The sequence below is a fragment of the Rhipicephalus microplus genome, chromosome 6 (genome assembly GCF_043290135.1).
Source record: "Rhipicephalus microplus isolate Deutch F79 chromosome 6, USDA_Rmic, whole genome shotgun sequence".
Lineage (NCBI taxonomy): Eukaryota > Metazoa > Arthropoda > Arachnida > Ixodida > Ixodidae > Rhipicephalus > Rhipicephalus microplus.
The window spans coordinates 118,320,642-118,343,318 of record NC_134705.1 but is presented as its reverse complement, the minus strand read 5'-3'; the positions used below and the strand labels follow the sequence as shown (position 1 = coordinate 118,343,318).

The 22,677-nt window shown below is 44.8% G+C and overlaps 1 long non-coding RNA gene across 1 annotated transcript; it reads left to right on the top strand.

Moving 5' to 3' along the window:
- The first annotated feature begins 11,064 nt into the window (after positions 1 to 11,064).
- Positions 11,065 to 20,959, top strand: LOC142764897 (uncharacterized). The gene is made up of 3 exons (XR_012883949.1): positions 11,065 to 11,116; positions 16,078 to 16,146; positions 20,930 to 20,959. It is a non-coding gene; the product is annotated as an uncharacterized LOC142764897 (long non-coding RNA).
- Positions 20,960 to 22,677: the final 1,718 nt, after the last annotated feature.

The window sequence follows — 22,677 nt, the reverse complement described above, 5'->3', positions numbered from 1 at the left end:
AGTGGCGTTCATGCGTACTTTCCGTGAATTACGAGTTTCGCAGAGTGCGAATAAAGTGAGAGGAAGTGAACACGGCACGCGCGACCTGCACATCTGCATTCCCCGTGCTGAACTGACACAGGAACAGCCACGCGGACGGACACACCAGCAGCTCGGCCAGGCTAGCCAAGCCCTGAAAACTCATCACTAGTTTCGGTTTCAAGGAACATGCACGCTCCTAGCGGTTGCAACGCATTCTAAGATCCGGTTGAACGGAGTGAAGTTGATGTGAATGTTCGCATTTATTGGCTCTCACAAGTTTTTACAATAAAAAAAATGATACCGCTGTAAGGCACTTCTATTTTGTTAATATGCCTTTTTTTATTCCTTATTTTGTAAATTTTAAACAAGGCGAAGCGCGGGAAGAGATCGACTTGCGTTCGTAGCGCTTGCCTCCACTCCTTCTCGCCTCTCGCTCAGCGATATGAAAAGTTGGATCACGCTCAGTTATATCGCTTAGTTGGTGCGTCAGCTACAAGTAAGATAAAAACGTCAAGTTGTGGCAGGCAAAGAACGGAAGCCGCAGTGAGCTATACGCCGAACAAGTCGACCAGACAGTCGTCAAAGATGGCTTAGTCGAGCAACGCATGTTTCCCGTGACTCGGCGGTGTGCTAACCCGAGGATTTCAAGTTACGTGAAGGTGCTTCAGCGTTTCCTAAAGGCAACGGGTGAGCAAAAATAGTTTCTACCAATTATTTGAGCAGGTATTCGTTTTGCACGTGTACATATGAATAAATTCAGTTCTCTGTATGCCGGCCTGGACTGACAGAAAGGCAGTGTCGCTTGAATAAGTGGTAAAGAGAGCAAACAAACTACTGTCAGGAAAATGCGTTTACTGAAATGATTGAATTGATGAAATCATGTAGCCGAGTTGACTCGGCTACATGATTTTAGTTTTTTTTTTACTTTGGCGAGTAGTTAAAATGATGTCAAGTAATTATAGGTTGCTTCCTCGCCATAAAATTCTTGTAGCAGCGGATTGGAAATTTGTTACTCTTTAATTCTAATAGTATTCTGTTGCTTTCTTTATGAAGCACTATGGTAGCAGTTTATCCCCTGTAGATTTCTTCCAGAATGTTTATATATACATCATCTACGCCCTGATTCCGCAGTGTTTCCATGACGGCTGATATTTCTACTGAATCAAACGCCTTCTCGTAATCTATGAAGGCTATGTATAGTGGTTGGTTATACTCTGAGCATTTCTCTATTACCTGATTGATAGTATGAATGTGGTCAATTGTTGAGTAGCCTGTTCGAAATCCTGCTTGTTCCTTTGGTTGATTGAATTCTAATGTTTTCTTTACTCTGTTAGCAATTACCTTTGTAAATAGCTTGTATACTACAGAGAGCAAGCTGATCGGCCTGTAATTCTTCAAGTCCTTGTCATCTCCTTTCTTATGTATTAAGATGATGTAAGCGTTCTTCCAAGACTCTGGTACTCTTCCCGTCAGGAGACACCTCGTAAACAGGGTGGTTAGTTTTTCTAACACAATCTGTCCTCCATCTTTCAGCTGATCTGATATTACCTGATCCTCACCAGCAGCTTTGCCCCTTTGCATGCTCTCCAAAGCTTTTCTGACTTCTTCTATCATTACTGGTGGGGTGTAATCTGGGTTACTGCTAGTTCTTATAGTATTAAGGTCGTGGTTGTCTCGGCTACTGTACAGATCTTTGTAAAACTCCTCCGCTATTTTAACTATCCTATCCATATTGGTAGTTATGTTGGCTTTTTGGTCCCTTAGTGCATACATCCGACTTTTTTCCTATCCCAAGTTTCCATAGTGCTTCATAAAGAAAGCAACAGAATACCAATCAAGAAGGGTGTAAGGCAGGGGAACACAATTTCCCCAATGCTATTTACCGCGTGCTTACAGGAGGTTTTCAGAAGCCTAGAATGGGAACAGTTAGGGATAAGAGTCAATGGAGAATACCTTAGTAACCTGCGCTTCGCCGATGACATTGCATTGCTGAGTAACTCGGGGGATGAATTGCAACTCATGATTACGGAGTTAGACAAGGAGAGCAGAAAGGTGGGTCTTAAAATTAATCTGCAGAAAACGAAAGTAATGTACAACAACTTCGACAAGGAGCAGCGCTTCGAGATAGGTAATAGTGCACTTGAAGTTGTAAAAGACTATGTCTACTTAGGGCAGGTAATAATCGCAGAGCCGAACTATGAGATTGAAGTAACTAGAAGAATAAGAATGGGGTGGAGAACATTCGGCAAGCACTCTCAAATTATGAAAGGTAGATTGCCACTATCCCTCAAGAGGAAGGCATATAACAGCTGTATCTTGCCGGTACTTAGCTACGGAGCAGAAACCTGGAGACTTACAAAGAGGGTTCAGCTTAAATTGAGGACGACGCAGCGAGCATTGGAAAGAAAAACGGTAGGTGTAACCTTAAGAGACAAGAAGAGAGCAGAGTGGATTAGGGAACAAACGGGTGTTAAGGATATTGCCACAGCTCGACCATCGCAGAAGACGCGTACCACAATTCGCGTTCGTAAAAGCCGTCAAGCAAGTAGCAAGAAAGCCGCGCCATGGAACGCCGTCCTGCACGCGCCACGATGCTACGCCATGGGACTGGCACGAGACTCGAGGGGCAGAAGAGGAGACCGACGAAGTTAGAGTCAGGGGCGCAGACATTTTGGCTGACCATTTTTAGCTTCAAGTTTACGGGCACAAGTTCGCCCTGAATAAAGAGTTTATATAGTACCAGGTGCTATATTTATTCGTAACAATCTGGTGGACGTGCTGGGTATGATTCCAAGCCCACCACAGGCAAGAAGAAGCCCAGATCCCAGAAGATTGGAGCCAGCAGAATTGACATCTGTGCACCAACGCACGAGTCGCCGACTACGTGGGGAGCAGCCCGAGTTCGGCCCCCTAATTGACTCATCAAGACCTGTCGAGACCTCAAGCACAAGCGTCACTACGATGGCCACCCAGTCGATGCCATCTCCACCTCACCTCATCGTGGATTCGCCACGTACACCAGAGGTCTTCCACGGTGAGACCTTTGAAGACGCCGAGGACTGGCTTGAAGGCTTCGAGCGCGTTGCACGTTTGAATGGCTGGGACGAGGCCCGAAAGCTTCGTTACGTTTACGTCGCCCTGCAAGATTCGGCACGTACGTGGTTTGAGAACCACGAAGCGTGCATGCTGTCATGGGACGACTTCCGACGAGAGCTAATCGCAACCTATCCGAACACTAACCGCAAAGAGAAGGCAGAGGCTGCTCTTCAGGCGAGGAACCAGCGGAATAACGAGAGCGTGGCCATGTACATAGAAGACATGTCACGGCTCTTCCTCCGAGCCGACCAAAACATGGCCGAGGAGAAGAAGTTGCGGCACCTAATGCGCGGAGTAAAGGAAGAAATTTTTGCAGGCCTGATGCGTAATCCACCGCGAACTGTGGCGGAGTTCCGGTCCGAGGCAATGACCATGGAAAGGACGCTACAACAACGTGCGCGACTGTACAACAGAGACTTCAGCGTCTCTTCAGTCAGGGTGGAGTCAACAACCTTCCCCACCAACGTTGACGTCCTCCGGGAAATGGTGAGGGCTATTGTTAGGAGGAGCTCCAGAAACTGCAACTTCCTCAAAGTCCTTCAGCGATGCCCTCAATCGCGGACGTTGTGCGTGAAGAAGTGCGGCAAGCAATTATTCAACCGCAGCCTCAGGTGCCACACTACACGCAACCGGAACCTCAGCCACAGCTGTCATACGCGCAAGTCGTACGGCAAGACATGAGACGCCCGAGCTTTGCACAAACTCCCGTTATGCCACCGACCTTTCCTCGCAGTACTCCAGCGCCGATGCCAGAAGCAAGACCCCGCAAAAGTGATGTATGGCGCACGGCAGACCGGCGGCCCCTCTGCTACCACTGTGGGGAGGCAGGTCATCTTTATCGGACATGCCACTACCGTCGGGTCGGGCTACGTGGCTTCCCAGTGAATGCGCCCTGCCCTCGTAACGGTGAGCGCCCTTACGAAATCGAAGAATATTTGTCTTCGCGCTATGCCTATCCAAACACTCAGCGACATAATCGCGGTCGATTGCACCAATGCGCAATAGGTCGCCGAGTCCACACCCATCATCTACTTTCCCGAGGCGTCGTTCACCAAGCCCGCGACGGGAAAACTAGAACCGGCGACCTGTGGAGGCAGGGCCGCTGATTTTCGAAAAACTGAAAACCCTCCATCGCTAACCGGATCAGACGACGACACTGACACAACGACGGACAAGCGCAGTAATGGTGACGTGACATCCAAACTACAAGTCAGAATAGACGACGTAGAAACCATAGCGTTAATAGACACAGGTGCAGATTACTCAGTAATAAGTATTGCATGCTCGCAAAGAAGCTGAAGAAAGTGCTCACTCATTGGACCGGACCGCAGATACGCACCGCCGGCGGGCACTTAGTCAGCCCCGTAGGATTGTGCACAGCGAGAGTGGGAATAAGAGGCCATGTGTACGCCTGCAGTTTTATTGTTCTTCCTGAATGTTCCCGTGAGGCAATTCTGGGCATGGACTTTCTGCAAGCAAACAGTGCCATCATCGACTTGCAGAAATCCCAAGTTTCTTTCTCTACAGAGAACACTGTTGCCGTGTGTCATGCGGAGCAACCAATTGTTTCGTCTCTTCGTATTGTGGATGAAGGTGTGACAGTGCCGCCACGTAGCAGCGTGACAGTTTCTGTGAAAAGCGACATTTTTTCGTGAATATGCCGGACTAGCTGATGGAAATGTCGAACTGCTGCTCACAAAGGGAATACGCGTGGCGAGAGGTCTAGTGAACCTGCGGAACGGATATACTGATGTGCTATTGACTAACTTTACCAACGAGGTACAGCATGTGGCGAAGGGAGCAGCCATAGCATCACTTCATGACTACGTACAAGTCTCAGATGTTTGCACCATAGAAAAAGTACCTACAACGCCCTCAACAGTGGAAAGTGTCCTCGAGAAAATAGATATTGACCGAGAGCTTTCATCTCTGCAGAAAGACCAGATTGTGGAGTTGATCAAGGAATTTGCAGTGTTTTTCTTCTTCTTCGAAAGTCGGACGTACGCCTGTAGCAAAGCACCGCATTGTAATCGAAGGGCATGTTAGACCAGTATGTCAGCATCCATACCGAGTAGCTCCAAAAGAAAGGGAGGCGATAAAGAAGCAAGTACAGGAGATGCTCGACGACGATGTCATACAGCCCTCCAAAAGCCCATGGGCATCGCCGGTAGTATTGGTGAAGAAGAAGGACAACACCATCCGGTTCTGTGTTGATTACAGAAAACTCAACCTCGTCACGAAGCGAGACGTGTACCCACTCCCACGAGTCGATGATACGTTGGATAAACTGCGCAATGCTCACTTTTTTTCATCGTTGGATCTAAAGAGCGGGTACTGGCAAATAGAAGTCGACGAACGAGATCGGGAAAAGACGGCGTTTGTGACACCCGACGGACTCTACGAGTTCAAAGTACTCCCATTTCGTTTGTGTTCTGCTCCCGCTACCTTCCAGAGGATGATGGACACTGTGCTCTCCGGCCTCAAATGGCAGTCATGTCTTGTCTATCTGGATGACGTAGTAATTTTTTCCACTACGTTCGAGCAGCATGTACAGAGATTGAGAACGGTACTGGACGCTATTCGTATGGCTGCACTTACGATCAAACCCGAAAAGTGCCACTTCGGGTTCCGGGAGCTCCGGTTCCTCGGGCACATTGTCAGTTCTCACGGTGTCCGCCCAGATCCGGATAAGATCACTGCGGTTGAAAATTTCCCAAGGCCAAGAGACAAGAAAGCTATGCGACGTTTCCTGGGGCTTTGTGCCTACTATAGGCGCTTTGTTGAAAATTTCTCCAAGATTGCGGAACCGCTGACACGGCTTACGAAGGAAGGTGTGCCATTCATCTGGCACCAAGAGCAAGAAGACGCCTTCTCTGAGTTACGACGGCGTTTGCAGTCACCTCCCATACTTGCTCATTTTGACGAAGATGCCAAAACAGACATTCATACGGACGCCAGCAACGTTGGCCTCGGTGCTATTCTTGTTCAATGGCAGAACGGGGAAGAAAGAGTTATTGCTTATGCAAGCCGCACTCTGTCGAAAGCTGAGTATAATTATTCAGCTACGGAAAAGGAATGTCTCGCAGTGATATGGGCTATCAGTAAGTTCCGTCCATATTTATACGGTAGACCATTCCGAGCCATCAGTGACCATCATTCATTGTGCTGGCTTGCGAACCTCAAGGATCCTTCCGGAAGACTTGCTAGATGGAGCCTACGTCTACAAGAATATGACATCACCGTAGTCTACAAGTCTGGCCACAAGCACAATGACGCGGACTGCTTGTCACGAGCACCAATCCAGAACTCGTCTCCTGAGCATGAACAAGACTCCGCATTTCTTGGAGCTGTGAATGTGTCGGAGATGGCTCATGATCAACGAATGGACCCAGAATTACTTCTGCTCATTCAATACTTAGAGGGGCAGCAAGTCGAAGTACCGCGAGTTTTCATCCGTGGACTACGTTCCTACGTCCTCCGCAACAACGTCCTCTACAAGAGAAACTTTCAACACACCGGTGAAACGTTCCTACTGCTGATACCATCATCACTGCGAGCGGAAATTTTAGAAGCGTGTCATGATGACCCATCGGCAGGTCACTTGGGCATTAGTAGGACTTTGGCGAAAATCCGCCGCAGATATTACTGGCCAAAATTGATGGATTCAGTACAGCATTACGTAAGATCATGTCGAGAATGCCAAAGACGCAAAGTACCACCCCTAAAACCAGCAGGTCTTTTGAAACCGATAGAGCCACCGAAAGTCCCGTTTGAGCAGGTCGGAATGGATTTGCTAGGACCATTTCCTATGTCATCGTTTGGGAAGCGCTGGATAGTTGTAGCAACCGACTACATGACCCGGTATGCCGAGACGTCATCTCTCACAAAAGGAACGGCAAATGAAGTGGCTCAGTTTTTTGTGACCCAGATAGTGCTGCGACATGGCGCACCTAGAGTTCTTATAACTGACAAAGGAACTGCGTTCACTGCCAGGCTAGTACAGTCTGTCATGAAACTAACGCACACCGACCACAGAAGAACTACCGCATACCATCCGCAAACTAACGGGTTAACTGAAAGGCTGAACAGGACGCTTGCTGACATGATCGCGATGTATGTGGACGTCGAGCATCGGACTTGGGACACCATATTACCGTATGCTACATTTGCATACAATACCGCAGTACAAGAGACAACCCACTTCACGCCTTTTCAACTTGTTTATGGTCGGACAGTAATAACGACATTAGACGCGATGCTGCCTGTCAACAGCACGAATGAAGAGGACCCTGACATAAGCGAATATGTAGAAAGGGCAGAAGAGGCGCGACAACTAGCACGGAACCGCATCATTCAACAGCAGAACGTCGACGCGCACCGTTACAATCTAAGACGAAGGGATGTTCAGTACTCCCCTGGAGACCAAGTGTGGGTCTGGACGCCTGTACGTGCACGTGGCCTATCAAAAAAGCTTATGCGGCGCTATTTTGGCCCTTACAGGGTTCTTCGTCAGCTAGGCCCATTAAACTACGAAGTGATCCCTGAAGGTCAAGTATGCACAACACGACGCAGGAATCTCCCGGAAGTTGTACATGTAGTACGTATGAAACCGTACTACGACAGGAACTGAACAACGTCGTCTTACACAAGGAGAAGTCCTATTGTTTAGAAACTGTCAGCCGGCTCTACGCATCGGGGCGATGCGTGCTAGGAGGGGGACTAATGCCACAGCTCGACCATCGCACAAGACGCGTACCACAATTCGCGTTCGTAAAAGCCGTCAAGCAAGTAGCAAGAAAGCCGCGCCATGGAACGCCGTCCTGCACGCGCCACGATGCTACGCCATGGGACTGGCACGAGACTCGAGGGGCAAAAGAGGAGACTGACGAAGTTAGAGTCAGGGGCGCAGACATTTTGGCTGACCATTTTTAGCTTCAAGTTTACGGGCACAAGTTCGCCCTGATTAAAGAGTTTATATAGTACCAGGTGCTATATTTATTCGTAACAATATCATAGCTGAAATCAAGAAGAAGAAATGGACATGGGCAGGGCATGTAGCGCGTAGACAAGATAACCGCTGGTCATTAAGGGTAACTGACTGGATTCCCAGAGAAGGGAAGCGGGTTAGGGGGAGACAGAAGGTTAGGTGGGCAGATGAGATTAAGAAGTTTGCGGGTATAAATTGGCAGCAGCAAGCACAGGACCGGGTTAACTGGCGGAACATGGGAGAGGCCTTTGTCCTGCAGTGGAAGTAGTCAGGCTGATGATGATGAATTCTAATAGTGTCACTCAAGTACACGTGATGGACTATTTCCTTCTAAAGATTATTACAAAGAATGTCGTGGAGCCAAAGTTTTGACAAGCGAGCTTTTCTTCGTCAAGGCAACGCTGTTACCCGGACGAAGACAAGTAATCTTGCCGAAACACAGTTTCCAGCGACGTTCTTCCTCGAAAAGCTTCTGATCGCTTCAAGCCTTTCCGTGCCTCTGAACTTCAGCCTTGTTTAGTACTGAAGTTCCGTAAAAAAAAAAACTATGGGCACTGCCATAACAAACGTAATTGAATAAAATACGACGTGCCCTAGTCGCAATTGTTGGTAATTTTTGCTTCAATTTGGATATTTTGGGCTCAAAGTTTACTCATTTTGTCCGCATGTAAGTTTAACTGCTTTTATAGATTGACACTTTAGCTCTACGCGTATATCTGTTTTTTATAGAAAACGTGCAATGGAAAAGTTCACTTTATTTTGGCTGATTGAGTTTTGTTTTACTGAAAAATCAGTTAGCCGAAGTTAGACCTCTTCAGAAAATACGAAAAAAAATTAAAAGATAACGATTTGGAAAATTTTAAGAATGTCCGCATCGCCCGAGCGGTGAGCAGACCTAAAAGAAGGCACGAGAGCATTCCGCTTGCATGCGAAGTGGGAAAGGAGGGTTTCCGCGGCATCCCTCCTGCTCTCGATTTTTCGTCCTTTTTCTCTATTTCAGGATGTTATCAGGGATGTCATGAAAGACATTATTTGTTCCTGAGTTATTTCTAGTAGAACGCCCGGCAACCATCAGTGGTAAAAGCGGCGCTGTCGCTGCCGAGAGTGAATACATTGGAGGTATAATTAGAGACTTTCCGCCCCCTGGATGAAGGCCAAAGCTTAGGTATCCCCCTCCCCCTTCCTTTTATAGAGGCGAAAATACTGGAGGCATGCTTTGACTTTGGTGCACACTATTAAGCCGATTGTGTTTCCGATTTCTGAAGTCCAGAAGAACAGAGTGTCTTATAACAGAATGGGCGTTTCAGCACTAATTAGGCTGTCTTGGTGTGTTTAGTTGCAGCAGTGAACGCGACAGCACACTCCGAGGTTGCACTTATATACGTTGCTTTGGCTGCTGCAGGAAGGAGTAAGCTATGAATTGTTGCCGTAAGAAAGGTTACAAGGTGAGTTCGTCGTTTTAGCCAATAAGAACGAACAGATTCAAGAAATCACTGCTGTGAAGACAGCTGATACTGATACGAAAGGTGGCCGCCAACGCACTGAAGGTCTTTGTATTGGCACTCACTCTTTCCGGTTACATTCGTAAAAAAGTTTCCGACACCTAACACTCTTGGTAATTACTGCTCATACATGCAATGGTATTCTGAATGTTTGTGCTACACTGTCATTTTTTTTTTCCTCAACAACGTTTTCTGTGATATACTCATCAGAAAACTTTTCAATATATCTCGGGCAAGCTGTACAGTTTTTAACAATTGATTTAAAATTGGCTGCTGCAATAAATTCTCAGCGGAGTTTCGACCACTACTGAAGAGTGATTTTTTGAGGGTCAGAAGGTGCCTGAATGGCATACTATAGAAGAACACGTGGTCAACACTCGTCCGGACGGCCGATGATGTATAGCTGCGCGTAGGAATGAATACGGGTGGGCTCCACAGTTCAGACAAACCTATCGCAAAGAATCATTACTACACACCTCGGTGCCTAATGCCCAGAATTGGTGTATCAGCGTTCCGCTATCGCCTTCCTGTAAATAAAACCTTGGAATGTAATTGGAAAACTTGATGTTTTTTGTTTTTTGTGTTGCGGTTTTCTTAGCGTTTTCCGCGTCAGTGTTTTTTGAACTTTCGCTCCGCCTTTTCTTAATCACGAACTTATATACCAGCCGTAGCCGGGACTCCCGTGTGTTTATCTGTGTTTCTATGTCCATCCTCCCTTCTATCATTTCTCTTTTCTCTACTTCTCTGCCCCCCTTCCCCAGCGCAGGGTAGCCAACCAGATATTTGTTTTACGGTTAACCTCCCTGCATTTCCGCATCACATCTCCTTCTCGCTCTTTATCCATAGCAGAACACATAACTTGTCTTGGGCGGTTCTCAGTATATGCGCGCTCTTCGCAAACTATTCTTCTCTGACGCTTGTCCCTTAATTTTTACAGCTCTTTTCTGAAGAAAATTATTACCCTAACTTTTAACGCCACGCCAATGTCAGGCATTTCCATGTTGGGGGTTCCCGTGCTGATTAGAAGAAGAAGAAACCCAACGAACGTTTTTCAACATAAAGCCCACGTTAACAGATATTAAAAAAAAAGAAAAACGAGTCGAGAAGTAATTTTCAATTCTGGATAAATCCGTGACATACCAAATAATTCGGGTTTGGCGAAACCAGCTGTCTGGTCGGCACCAAAATCAAGTTGTAGCTATTAGTGTCTACTTTGTTGTTGATTATTTTTTCTCACTATCTAAATCTTTGGTTTCTTTCTTTTTTTTAACATACTGTCTTCACTATACAACTCCCCCAACCCCTCTTTTTTTTTCGTTGTAAACAATAAGGCAGTTATCTTCCATATGAGACTATGGTATATGTTCTCTTGGCCAATCCCCCCGAGTGGGTACGAGCCATGAATTAGAGGATACAAACAAACAAACAAATCGGTGCACGTTCGTTCGAAGCAGCCGGAAAGCAAGCTCTCCCGTTCCATCGTTTCCGGTTTTGAAGAGATTCGATAACAGTAACTCAGAACCAGTACGCATTCCTTAAGGACGACTCGGAAAACTTAGTGCGCAGTCTGAATCTGTTTGCTATTTCCTTTTACGTGGATGAAGCACTGAAGCAGTGGCACGAGGGTAAAGGCACAGTTTTTTCCCCTGAAGATTACACGCCAATGAACCAGCTATGGGATTCCTTAATACCAAATACTTTATAAATATGCTAGCATTTGAGCACCCACATTTCTCTCGACGAGTTGTCTTGGTTCTAAGCCGTTTAATTTTCTCTTCGATTCATTATCTCGTGCAGTGCTCACCTCATTAGTCTTTGTCTGCCAGGGTAGATTAGAAGGCTCAGGTAGATTTGCAGCTCAGGCTAGCGGCTGTCAAGCTGAAGGGCTTCGGTTTAATTCCCATTCACATGTCACTTTTAGAAGATAACTGTACAGTGGAGCTGACGAGCGCAGCCTCTTTTGCGGGTTGTCGGTTGAATGCCTTAAGGAAGAGTTTTATTGCAAATAATTTTCGGAGTTGTCGAAGAATGCCTAATTGTAGAGTGTAGAAAACAGATTGAAGATGGAGCTCGGAGTCGAGGAAGAAGAAGTAGCCAGGGTCACGCTCTGCATATTTTTTTTCCTGTTCTGTCAACAATAAACCGAAGACGTATCGGTCCTGCGGTCTCTCTGGTCCTTCTGAAACATGGTGCCGCGAGCAGGATATTTTTCTTCGAATTTATCCAAATGTCGATGAATTGTGGCCGCTAGAAGGAAGCTACTTGGTGTAGTTCTGAAAGTAACCCTTGTCATCCTCCATGTTTTTATCTTCGGGGTTGGCATATCTTCGCTGGGTATTCTTTCCCACCACATGAATCACAGTGCGTCTCGGTCATTTTCATGTATCTTGATCTGCAAGAATGCTTTTTCCACGTCGGCTGACATAGCAATCTTGTGATGTCGAAAGTTCATCAGCAAGCTTGTGATGTCGGGGTTTAGGTTTGGCCCCTTTTCCAAGTTGTCATTTAAGGATTCACCTGGGTTCTGGCTTGACAATGCGTCAAAGACGATCCGTACTTTGTCGTTGTTCGGTCCTTCTTATTACTGCTTGATGCGGCATGTAGTATACAAATTTGTTCTGTATATCGGATCCAGCATCTTCTTCGACGTTTTCTGCTATTTCTTGCTCAAAGTACTCTCGAATAGCTTTGTCATAGGCTAGGAATTCATCTTTATGCATAATTTTTTGGTCACCCGGATGAGCCTCTTTTCTGCAATGGTGGTGTTGTCGTCCAATGTCACGTTTTCCTTCCATGGTAGCCGCACTTGGTATCTTCCTGCCTTGAACTCCATTGTTTGTCGGACGTAGTCTAGCACATGTTCATCGCTCAACTTTGTTGCTAATTTCTCCTTGATGCCCATGTTTTCCAAGTCCCAGAATCTCTGCAGTTCGTCCGCAGTCGTGTCCGACTTGGCACTGACCTTGAGTATCATAACCGTCGATGATTTCATCGGCACACAATGAAGTCTAACAGGACCTTGGACCGTCCATCCCAATATTGTTTCTATTGCCATTACTTTTGGATGAATCTCGCGAATGCGACCAGTGACTACAGTCCATCAATATTCTGCTCCAATTAATCTAGAAGTTTCCATATTTTTTATTTCTTTGTCCGTCTTCTCGTTGTCATCAGCCAAACGAACTCCCATTGATCTTGCTCTTTCGTTATTGTCAACGGTGGCGATGGTAGCACGTCACAGGATATAACTTCTATCTCCAGTGTCTCAATCGTGACTGGCTCCGAGATGGGATCCTGCCTCACGCTGACCTCGACGACTTTCATGTATAGTTCCATCTCTCTTCCTCCAAATGACCCTACAGTAATCCTTTCAGATCTTTTTACCTTGCACGCTAGTATTCTTGTCAATCTTTTGAGGATGAATGTCCTCTGGCTCCCGTTGTCTAGCAGAGTCCGTGCGTAGCACCCGCTGTCTTCTCCCTCCGTCCACAAAAAGGCTGTCTGCAGTAGTATGCACTTGTGTTCATCAGACTGCTGTGCGTGCATGTTGCTGGGCTTGCTGGTGTCTAACCAGTCAGGTTGCGCACTTTTACGCACTTGCTCAACATCACCGGTTTGCTGCTGTGCTGACTTTCCTGCAGGCGTACGTGGTCGACACATGGATGTTGCGTGCCTTCCCTTGCATGTTTTGCAGCGTACGTTAGCGCGGCATATCTTCGCGGTGTGGTGAGGTCTGGTGCACCTGAAGCACCTTCGTTCCCGTTGCAAGGCTTCTTTCTTCTGTTGCATACTAATGCTTCTTCTGCAATCTTCCGTGTAGTGTCCAGTCATCTCACAGAAGATGCATTTTTTCATCGAGGTGCTTTAAAGCGCAGATGTTCTAGTCCGCCTCATACTGTGCGGTGACTGGGTAACGTCGTATTTTTCTTCTAGAGTTTCTTCTCTGCTGCGTATATATATGTTTAAAAACTCCATAATTTCTTTCAAACTACTCCTTCATCTTTTTCTCAATCCTCATATCCACCGGTAGCGCAGATTTTACAACAGGAGCTATCACTGTGGCGTAACTACCCATTTCCACTCCTAATGACTGCAATGCTCGTGTGTTCACTTGCAACATTTGGAAGAGTTTCTTCAACCCATCTACACCTTTAGGACTCTTCACTGCTTCCAATTTTGCAAGCTCTTTTATGTAGGTCTCTTTTAAATCATCTTTTCGTCCGAAGGTTTCTTTCAAAAGAGTGACTGCATGCTCGTAATTTTGATCAGAAAACTGCAAACCTTCTATGAGGGACGCAGCCTTCCCGCTCAGACACGCCAGAAGGTAATTAATTTTTTTATTCTTCGGCATGTTCGCTCTGTTATGCACCGATGTCTCGAACTGATGCCAAAACCTTGGCCATGCTGTTTTTTTCCCATCAAACTTGATCATCTCAAGACGTGGCAACTTAACAAGCTCTTGCGTCTCCGAGATTTGGTTAGTACCTTGCACTGAACTCGCCTGTTCTGTGACTATTCTCGTTGTCAGTGGCGTCGCTTGTTCTAACTCGCGTAATCGCTCCTCTATTTTCGTCGTTGCAGCGACGATTTTCATCTCATAATGCAAAACTCTTTCAAATTCTGCCTCCGCGTCATCTTTTTCAATGAACGGTTCTATCTGTTCGTTAACTTGTCTTAGCGTTTGTGACACGCTCTTCATCTGGTTCAGAAGCGTCATAAGTTGCGCTCGATGGGCGTCTTCTTCTATCTTCTTATCGATTTTGCTCGTAAGCGTCGTCACATTTGCTCGAAGCGTCTTCCGCTTCTTCGATAGGACCTCTTTATTCATGCCTAAAACGTGTTAAAGAGCTCTTGCCTTTTTATGCGCGTCTCCAACAGTCGTCGGTCGTGGTCCTTCTCTCGACGGTTCGTCCTTGAGCCAGACGCCGCTGCTTCGTTCTCCAACCCGTTGTTGCGAATGGGGTTGAAGTTTGTGCGTCTGTCTTCAGATCATCCTGGTCATTAAATTTGTGTGAAGCCGTCTATGTCTTCGAGTGGCGACGTCGTTTTAGCGTTTGTCAGCTTTCAGAGCAGCACTTTCAAAGGTGGCGAAACAAATTTATGAAACGAAACTTTTGGATAGCAGAAAGTTTCTGTATGTTGACTGGCATCCATACTAGCTTTACACAGTGTGGCTCCTTTATAGCCTACTCATTTCATTGAACTTTGGGGTTGTTTTGAAGTGTCTGATTTTAAGTAATTCTACGGAAGAATATTTTTGAAGAACGACATTAGTGACCTGTCCGACTTCTTCAGGTGTAATGGAAAAAACAAGATAAAATACGAAATAACAAAACTACAAGAAATATTATACAGGCAGAGATAGTGCGCACATGTAGGACATCAAAAACTCTTTTTAAAGAAGGCGTGCCGAACGTGTAGGTAAAGGTCTGTAACGCTATGCAGGTTTGTAATTGGTTATCCGACAGCATGCACTAAAATAATCACCCGAAACGTCAAACTTTTTTGACTTTTACAGTAAGCAGTTTTTTCATTGTTATGAATTTCGCGGAGTGTCACAGATCTCGCGATGCGTTATTTGATATTTTTACTGCATTTCACAACCACAACAAAGATGTGATTATATTTTCAACTTTCCTGAATGCTTTTGTCCGTAACCCGCATAAAAATTAGTAATTTATAATGAAACTAGACCCCAGTGAAGATGAATAATAAAAGAATTACTCATCGAGGTAATCACAGCTAGATCGCTCATCGAGTCACTCAATCAACTAGAGAAATCGATATCAAGCGAAAAGAGGAGTAGGCAAGATACCCCTCCAAGTGTGTAAGCACAACAAATAGGTTCGGCTTGCTATCGAAGATAGTTGTCTCATTTCGCCTATAAACGCAGTGTTGGGTTAGTACTTGTGTGTGTTGCCGACTATTTGTCTGTTTGCGATGTAGCATGAAAGTATACCACTCGTGTTACGTCACAATAACACTCTTAAAGAAATCAGTACTACCTACGTCACCACGCGTTTGCCTTTGGGCAGTGTCTTCCTCATATGTGAAAATTATCACCTCTTTCTAAACTCTGAGTCACAGTAACGTGAATGGCCGTCATACCGAACATAATGTACGAAGAGCGATCGGTTGTCGTAGCAAAGCGCCGTCGTAAACAAGTCCCGCATTCAACTGTCACTCAAGAAATGTCTGTAATAGATAACTTACAGACTTATTGCGAGGTATGCCCAAATAATATTAAAGCAATAGAGAAAAAAAGTGTTCTTCCACCTTCACTGTTTCACTAACTGCTATACAATGATGAGGAATGCATGGCCGAGGCAGCAAACCAATTTGGCTGTGGAGATCGTCTCGTGAGTCGCCATACCACTCACTTTTCAACGGTTGCGCCTTTGGGTGAAGGTCCGAGACAAATCTCAGTCTAGTCTATGTAACCATGTCCCGATATCTTGCTCTTTTTTCCAGGAATGGCTGACCAGTCGGAAATGTCCTCCATGTCTTCGGTAGAACCATCTGAGATGTCAGGCATGTCAGGTATGTCGGGCGCACATTGTCTTGTTCTTACAACACTGCCACGTGAGGAATCGAACATAAAATCTCACAATGTCACCGACATCATGGTTTTGGTTTAGGTGATGTTGCAGGAAAATAAAAAAATAGCAGAATATGCTGTTTAAAAAAAAAAGACATTTTGTGACCCACGGAGGCTGTGCCCATACTTCAGCCGTAGCTGCAGTAGCAATCTGAAGTGTTTATTGGGCCTACAAGGAAGAATTATTCATTGCACATTGGTAAGTTAGGCAGATCACTTAGCTAAAGTTCATGATCAAACGAAAGCGCAGTAAATGTGAAGTAGAAGGTTTACGCCGACTCCAGTACACCAGCTTAGGATGCAGTACAAATGTGGTAAAAAAGGTCATCAGGCTAAAACTATTCTTTTAACAGTGGAGCTGCTCTAGCTGGGGCCTGTCGACAGATGAGCGTCCATGTCCGCGTCCCACTACAGCTCCCAGATGCACACACAGGGGGCGTAACTGACTGGGTTGCGTACTAAGCGGTCGACGCGCAGTGGAAAGTGGCAAAAACTGAACTCAAACTTCATCTGGATGCGAACTCAAGCGTGAACAGCCTTTAATCACAGTTGCCAGGGCGGGTGTGCCAAGTACAGCCGAAATTTCAAGTGAAATACATAAAAAACCACAGCAGCATTGTTTTTGCACATTTGACGCCGAGTTTTATGGGTTAAGTTGTTTATCAAAATGAAACTTTTTAAGGCTTTAACAATTTACTCTCACAGTCGTAAAATTGCATATCATTCAGTACGACAGCAAAATAAAGACATGTTTTTCAACTGGCAGACGTTTTTTTCTTATTGAATACACAATGTTCAAATGAATTCGAGCTATAAGGAAATACTTCCATTCCTATGGCTATAGTAAGCTGTAGGCTTATCCTTCACGTGTATTCACTGAAATGTTCTACCAATTCAGCTGAGCACTGGTGTGCCCCCCCCCCCCACCGTGGTGGTCTAGTGGCTAAGGTACTCGGATGGTGACCCAAAGGTCGCGGGATCGAATCCCAGCTGCGGCGGCTGCATTTTCAACGGAGGCGAAAATGCCATAGGCCCGAGTGCTCAGCTTTGGGTGCACTTCAAAGAACCCCAGGTGGTCAAAATTTCCGGAGTCCTCCTCTACGGCGTCTCTCAGTCATATGGGGGTTCGGGGAGGGTAAACCCCACATATCAATAAATCAATCAATCAACTGGGGTGCTTGGATTCGCGTCGCAAAATATGCCGCGCAGTTTGATCACCCTTCAAAGATCACGATTAAACTACGTTGTCGTAGTAACTGAAAACAGAAAATTTAACTTGGTGGCAGGTATGTGAATATGTTTGATTGGGCGAGTTGACGATTCATTTTTGTTTCACATTCGAGCGTGATACGTAGACAGGGACAAAAAATACACAGACTTATCTCACTCATATTTTAAACTGAAATTAGTGGAATAGTATCTATTTGAATATTACAGTCAGCCACGTTTGTCAGATATGTGGACGTTTAAGATGCACATTGCATAAAACTAGCGCATCATACGGCTGAAGTCAGATAAAAATGGAGAAATATACATTCGATTTGCTACAAACTGCGCCATTATATTTCAGTGTGTGGTACTGTTTATGTAATAACAACGCTAATACACAGTATTCACAAACTGGACAAGAAATGACCATATCCTTTTGCGACAGACATCATTGTACCCCAAGAATGTGCCGAATATACGAAATTTGATACTAAAGTTCTAGAGAAAAAGTTTTATGTGAGTTGGACTGTTCGAAAACATTGCCAGAAATTTTAAAGTTAATAAATATAATGGAAATGTACATAATTATCTCGTTAATTCAAACTCATTTGTGACGTATTTCTTCATTTAATCGAATTCAAGGGCGCGCTCCAATTACATGCGACAAATATCAGCTGAGAGTGAGCATTTCTGAAAAGGTTAAAAAGTGTTTGCAAATTTCTACCGAAGCACTCCACCTCGAAGAACTCATTGGACGTGGTACGGTCTTAATTGAAGCCATTACTCACACATAACTTAAGTCACCCATAAGTCACCCATAATTGATATTGATATATCCCCCATAAGTCAATCGTAAGTGATATAAATGAAGTATGGGTGACCACAACGCTTTATTGACCATTAGATTTGTTCGTGGTCTATCCCTTGGAAACAGCACACAGAAACGGCAAAATTAAGTCACACCCCTAAAGAAAGGTGCTGTGTCGCAAAGGGTTATAGAGATTTGCTATTGTTATTCATTCGTTGTACTCATGGCATTAGGCGACAGTTGCACAAAAAGAGAAACTGTGCTCAACTTACACCGTATTGTGCTTAAGCAGATGTCTTCATTGGGAATTATTGACTGCCCATCCATGTAATGGGGCACGCCAAGTTGGCACATTTGGTGAATGTGACATAATATAAAGGTTTTCTGCACTCTACACTGTCAAAGTCGAAATCCGGTGTCAAAAATATCTTGAGTTCTCACCATGCACGCACCGACTGGATATCACTTATTTATCATCACATGTGAGCCTCACTGTTGATTCAACTGAAACGGCTGTGCTGTGAAAGTCTAATGAAACGAATAGAAATCCAAGCCAAGGAAGCTATCGGGACGTTATTAGTCTTTGAAGTGTATAATGGTGATCTTGAAATAAATGTGAAGAAACAGAAGCGGACGAAAATGCGACCGTCCACAGGTAGGAATCGATACTGTAATCTTTTAGAGCTTGATGCTAAGCTCCCACCTTGTAGAAAAGACCGCGTGCCACGTAACGCCAACTGACAAAAGAGATTATTCCACCCTAACCTTCACGCCAAAAAAAAGCACTAGCTCATGATTACATGTACATGATTACTTGTGCTATGTATAACTGCCGCAAGACAGTGGAATACAATAAACGACATTAGATCGACAATTCGTGAAATAATTGACATGCTTGACACTACAACTTTTCTTCACAAGACCTGCCTTCATTCTGCTTTGTAATTCAATTCTAGAGAACATTTGCTGCAGTTTTCCACGTGCGGAAAACACAACGTCGGGGTTGAATTTTTTTGCACATTTTTTATCTTATGCGAAAACTCGTGCACATATGGGACTACCGCAAACTTACGTCGTTTATCTGCCTTTTTTAAAGTGCATCCCTTCCCTTTGTTCATACGCAGTACCTTCTGAGCGGCGAAAATGAGGACATTGGACGGAAAGCCTGCCTGTCGCAAGCTAGTTATTTGATTAGAAAATACACGCGCCATTTTGTGGAAACATGATTTCGTTACAGCTGAATTGAGAAGAAAGGTTGGGGTGTCAAGCATGTCGATTCCTTCATCAATTGTCGATCTAATGTCGTTTATTGTATTCCACTGTCTAGCGGCAGCTTATACATTGGGCAGACTGGGCGCTGCTTGAATATTCGCTTGCGAGAACTCTACAAGGCGGTGAAATCAGCCCGGGTTTACATTTGTCCGCCAATTGCAAAAAGTGTCTCTGCGTACCTGAATTTTCGCGCACATCTGTCTTATACAGCCATCATGACATGAAAACTAGAGAGATTGCGGAAGCCTTTTTAATTAAAAAGATATTGATTGTTGTGTCAGTTCACCGTCTATATAACTGATAGATTGTGAAATATCGTTTCTGGACGACACCTGATCATGGTGGAACCATCTCCCCAGTTGTTTCCCTTTCTCATCTTTCTGGTGTATAATTTCTTCTCTGAATAAATTGAGTTTCAGTCTGCACTTGTTTGTCTCTTCTCTTGTGTCCCGTTGGTTTGTGCTTCTAATTAATCCATTATGAATTTGTACCAACTAGCCCGCCTGTCAACCCGACTGCATTATCAGAAAGTTGCACGTTGGATACCTGTAGGTGCAAAGTTGATTTTCATCCAGTTTAATTTCTTGACATGTACACATTTAATACTGCAATACATTTAGAGTACTATATAACGTCCCCGATACATTTCTTGGCGCCATTGGCGATTGGTTTTTCAGTAAGCTTTTATTTAACAAAGAAATGGACTCTTGAAAGGCGCTCACAGAAAACTACTGCAATAATCTACTACACTGCGTTGAGAAAAAAAATCAGCAGAAGCAAACAGACACACTCACGTTGGGCGATATAGCTAAATCACAATGAAGTTTTTTTTCAGAGTTGTCAATCTTTCTCTATGTACAGAGCTATACGCGTAAGCACATTGTGCGGGAAAATGAAATAAAAGATTGCCACTACTCAATACAATTTAAAATTAAAACCGGTTAATCGGAAATGTTTGGTGATGCTTTTGCTTTGGAGTTGACTCAAAAAAATAGGAGTGCATAATTACAATGAATATTTGGGGAGTAGTTTATGAGCTGGGTAATATGAGCGAATACAATTTTTAGTTTTCGTGAACTGTTATCAAGACCGTATGGTTGGAGCTAGGGACAGTGAAAGCATATGTTGATGTTAACCATTGTATAGCAGCAAAATTAATGTGGGGCATATGTTTTGCTTTGACATGTTTAGCAACGTTCTGTCTCGTGATTGATTCCTCACTCGCTGTTCGTTTTTTTATTTACTACGACGTCGACTGCTTAACTCTTCGTGTTTGAGAGACTTTTAGGGTTTTTCAAAATTAAATAAACAAAATTTAAATGCGAAACCAAAACTATTATCTAAGCAGACGGCGCCTGGATCGTATAACATTGTATGCAGCAAAAGGTAGTCGCAGTGAGCCGGTACTAACAACGCTTTTTTTTTCGTTTTCACAGACACGAGTACGACGGATAAGCAAGGAGGCGGTAGGTTCATACATCTCAAATATCATATGATATCATATTACCGGATTACGCTATACTTCCCTATCGTAAGTGTTGTTGATGTATACATGAACGTAACTATAAATAACTCCGCATCTCTTACCTCGACTGAATATCCTAAAAACGACCCTAATAAAACACATTCTTGCCAGTTACATGCTATAGTTTTCCCTGCATCGTCCCATGTTCCCGTCGTCTTTTATAAGTGCTGGTCGGAAAACAGTACAGGTGTCACCTGAGATTCAATACAACAAAAAAAGTGGGTTATACCTTCTGCGCTGCCACACCCGTTGGCGCTCTGTAGTCGATTGGGCTACTGTCACAACTGGCAACAATAATGATTGCCTCAGAGATAGGTCGCGTTATAGGTGTTTTTTTGATTCATTGGTACAGGATGAAATAGGGAATAGGAAAAAGGGAGCACACACGGACAACGCTGTGTGGTTTTCTGCATGCCTTCCGTCTCCAATTTGCCGCTGCGCAGATAATTCGAAGTGAAACAAGATCTGGCTCTCTGAATCGTTATCATGTGGTCGGGCTCTGCCTTGCAGGAAATTAACTAGACCACCTATGATAGGAACAGCCTCATTTACTTCTTCGCGGAGTCTTCATCGATTGAAGTTCAGAAGTTCGTGGCCACATGGTCAGGCGCAATATCAAGGCGTGGCCGGATAAGCGTGTCAGTGAATCGCGACCATCGAAACGCTCATATGGGCAAAGCCAGCTGTCACACCAAAAGAATGCTTGGCGCCCAAATCACTAAAAAAGCTAACGCAATCGAGTGCGTGATCAAGGCGCTGCGAAAGTGTTACGAAGAGCGGCAGTGGTTGCAGCTTGGCCACATGACACCCTGACAGTCCAAAATACTCAGCGAACAGGCAGTGCCTTTGCACACTCCGACAATGCTTGCAGTTCAATAGAACTTTATGAGGGAGCGTCATTTATTTCTCAAATATGGGTTAATTTAGGCCTGCATGAACCATAAATGGACGGCGACGCAGTGAGCAGTGGAAAAGAACATGGTAGGTGTAACATTAAGGGACAAGAAGAGAGCAGTGCGTATAATGTAACAAACGGGTGTTAATGACATGATAGTCGGAATTAACAAAAAAAATGTTCATGAGCAGCGCAGGTAGCGTGAAGGCAAGATAACCGCTGGTCATTGAGCATTATAGACTGGATTCCAAGAGAATGCAAGCGTTTGAGCGGGAGACACAGTTAGGTGGACAGATGAGACTAGGAAGTTTGCGGGTATAAAGTTGTAGCAGCAAGCACAGGACCGAGTGGATTGGTGGAACGCAAGAGAAGCATTTGTTCTGCAGTGGGCGTAGCCTGGCTGATGATGAAGATGTTGATGATGATGATGAATGAGAACGCATTCATGAACCAGACTGGCTGTAATTCTTCCATGTTCAGCCGATTAGTGGTGCTATTTCTTTAGTCGTGCCGGCAGTCCGCGTTCGTACTTTAGCCTTGTAGTTTTATGAGACTATAGGTTATTCCCGTAGCTTTTGTTTGTGCTTGGAGTCTCTGAAACCTGTGTTGTCAATTCCAGTCTGCATCAATGGAAGTAAACGAGCTTATGAGGCCACAGAAGTACTTGTGTCTTTCTTCAGAACCTGCCTATACAGTTTGTAGAAAATAAACAATCGAACAACACTACCTGTGAAATACGCGCTGTGGTGAAGAAGCCACTTTTT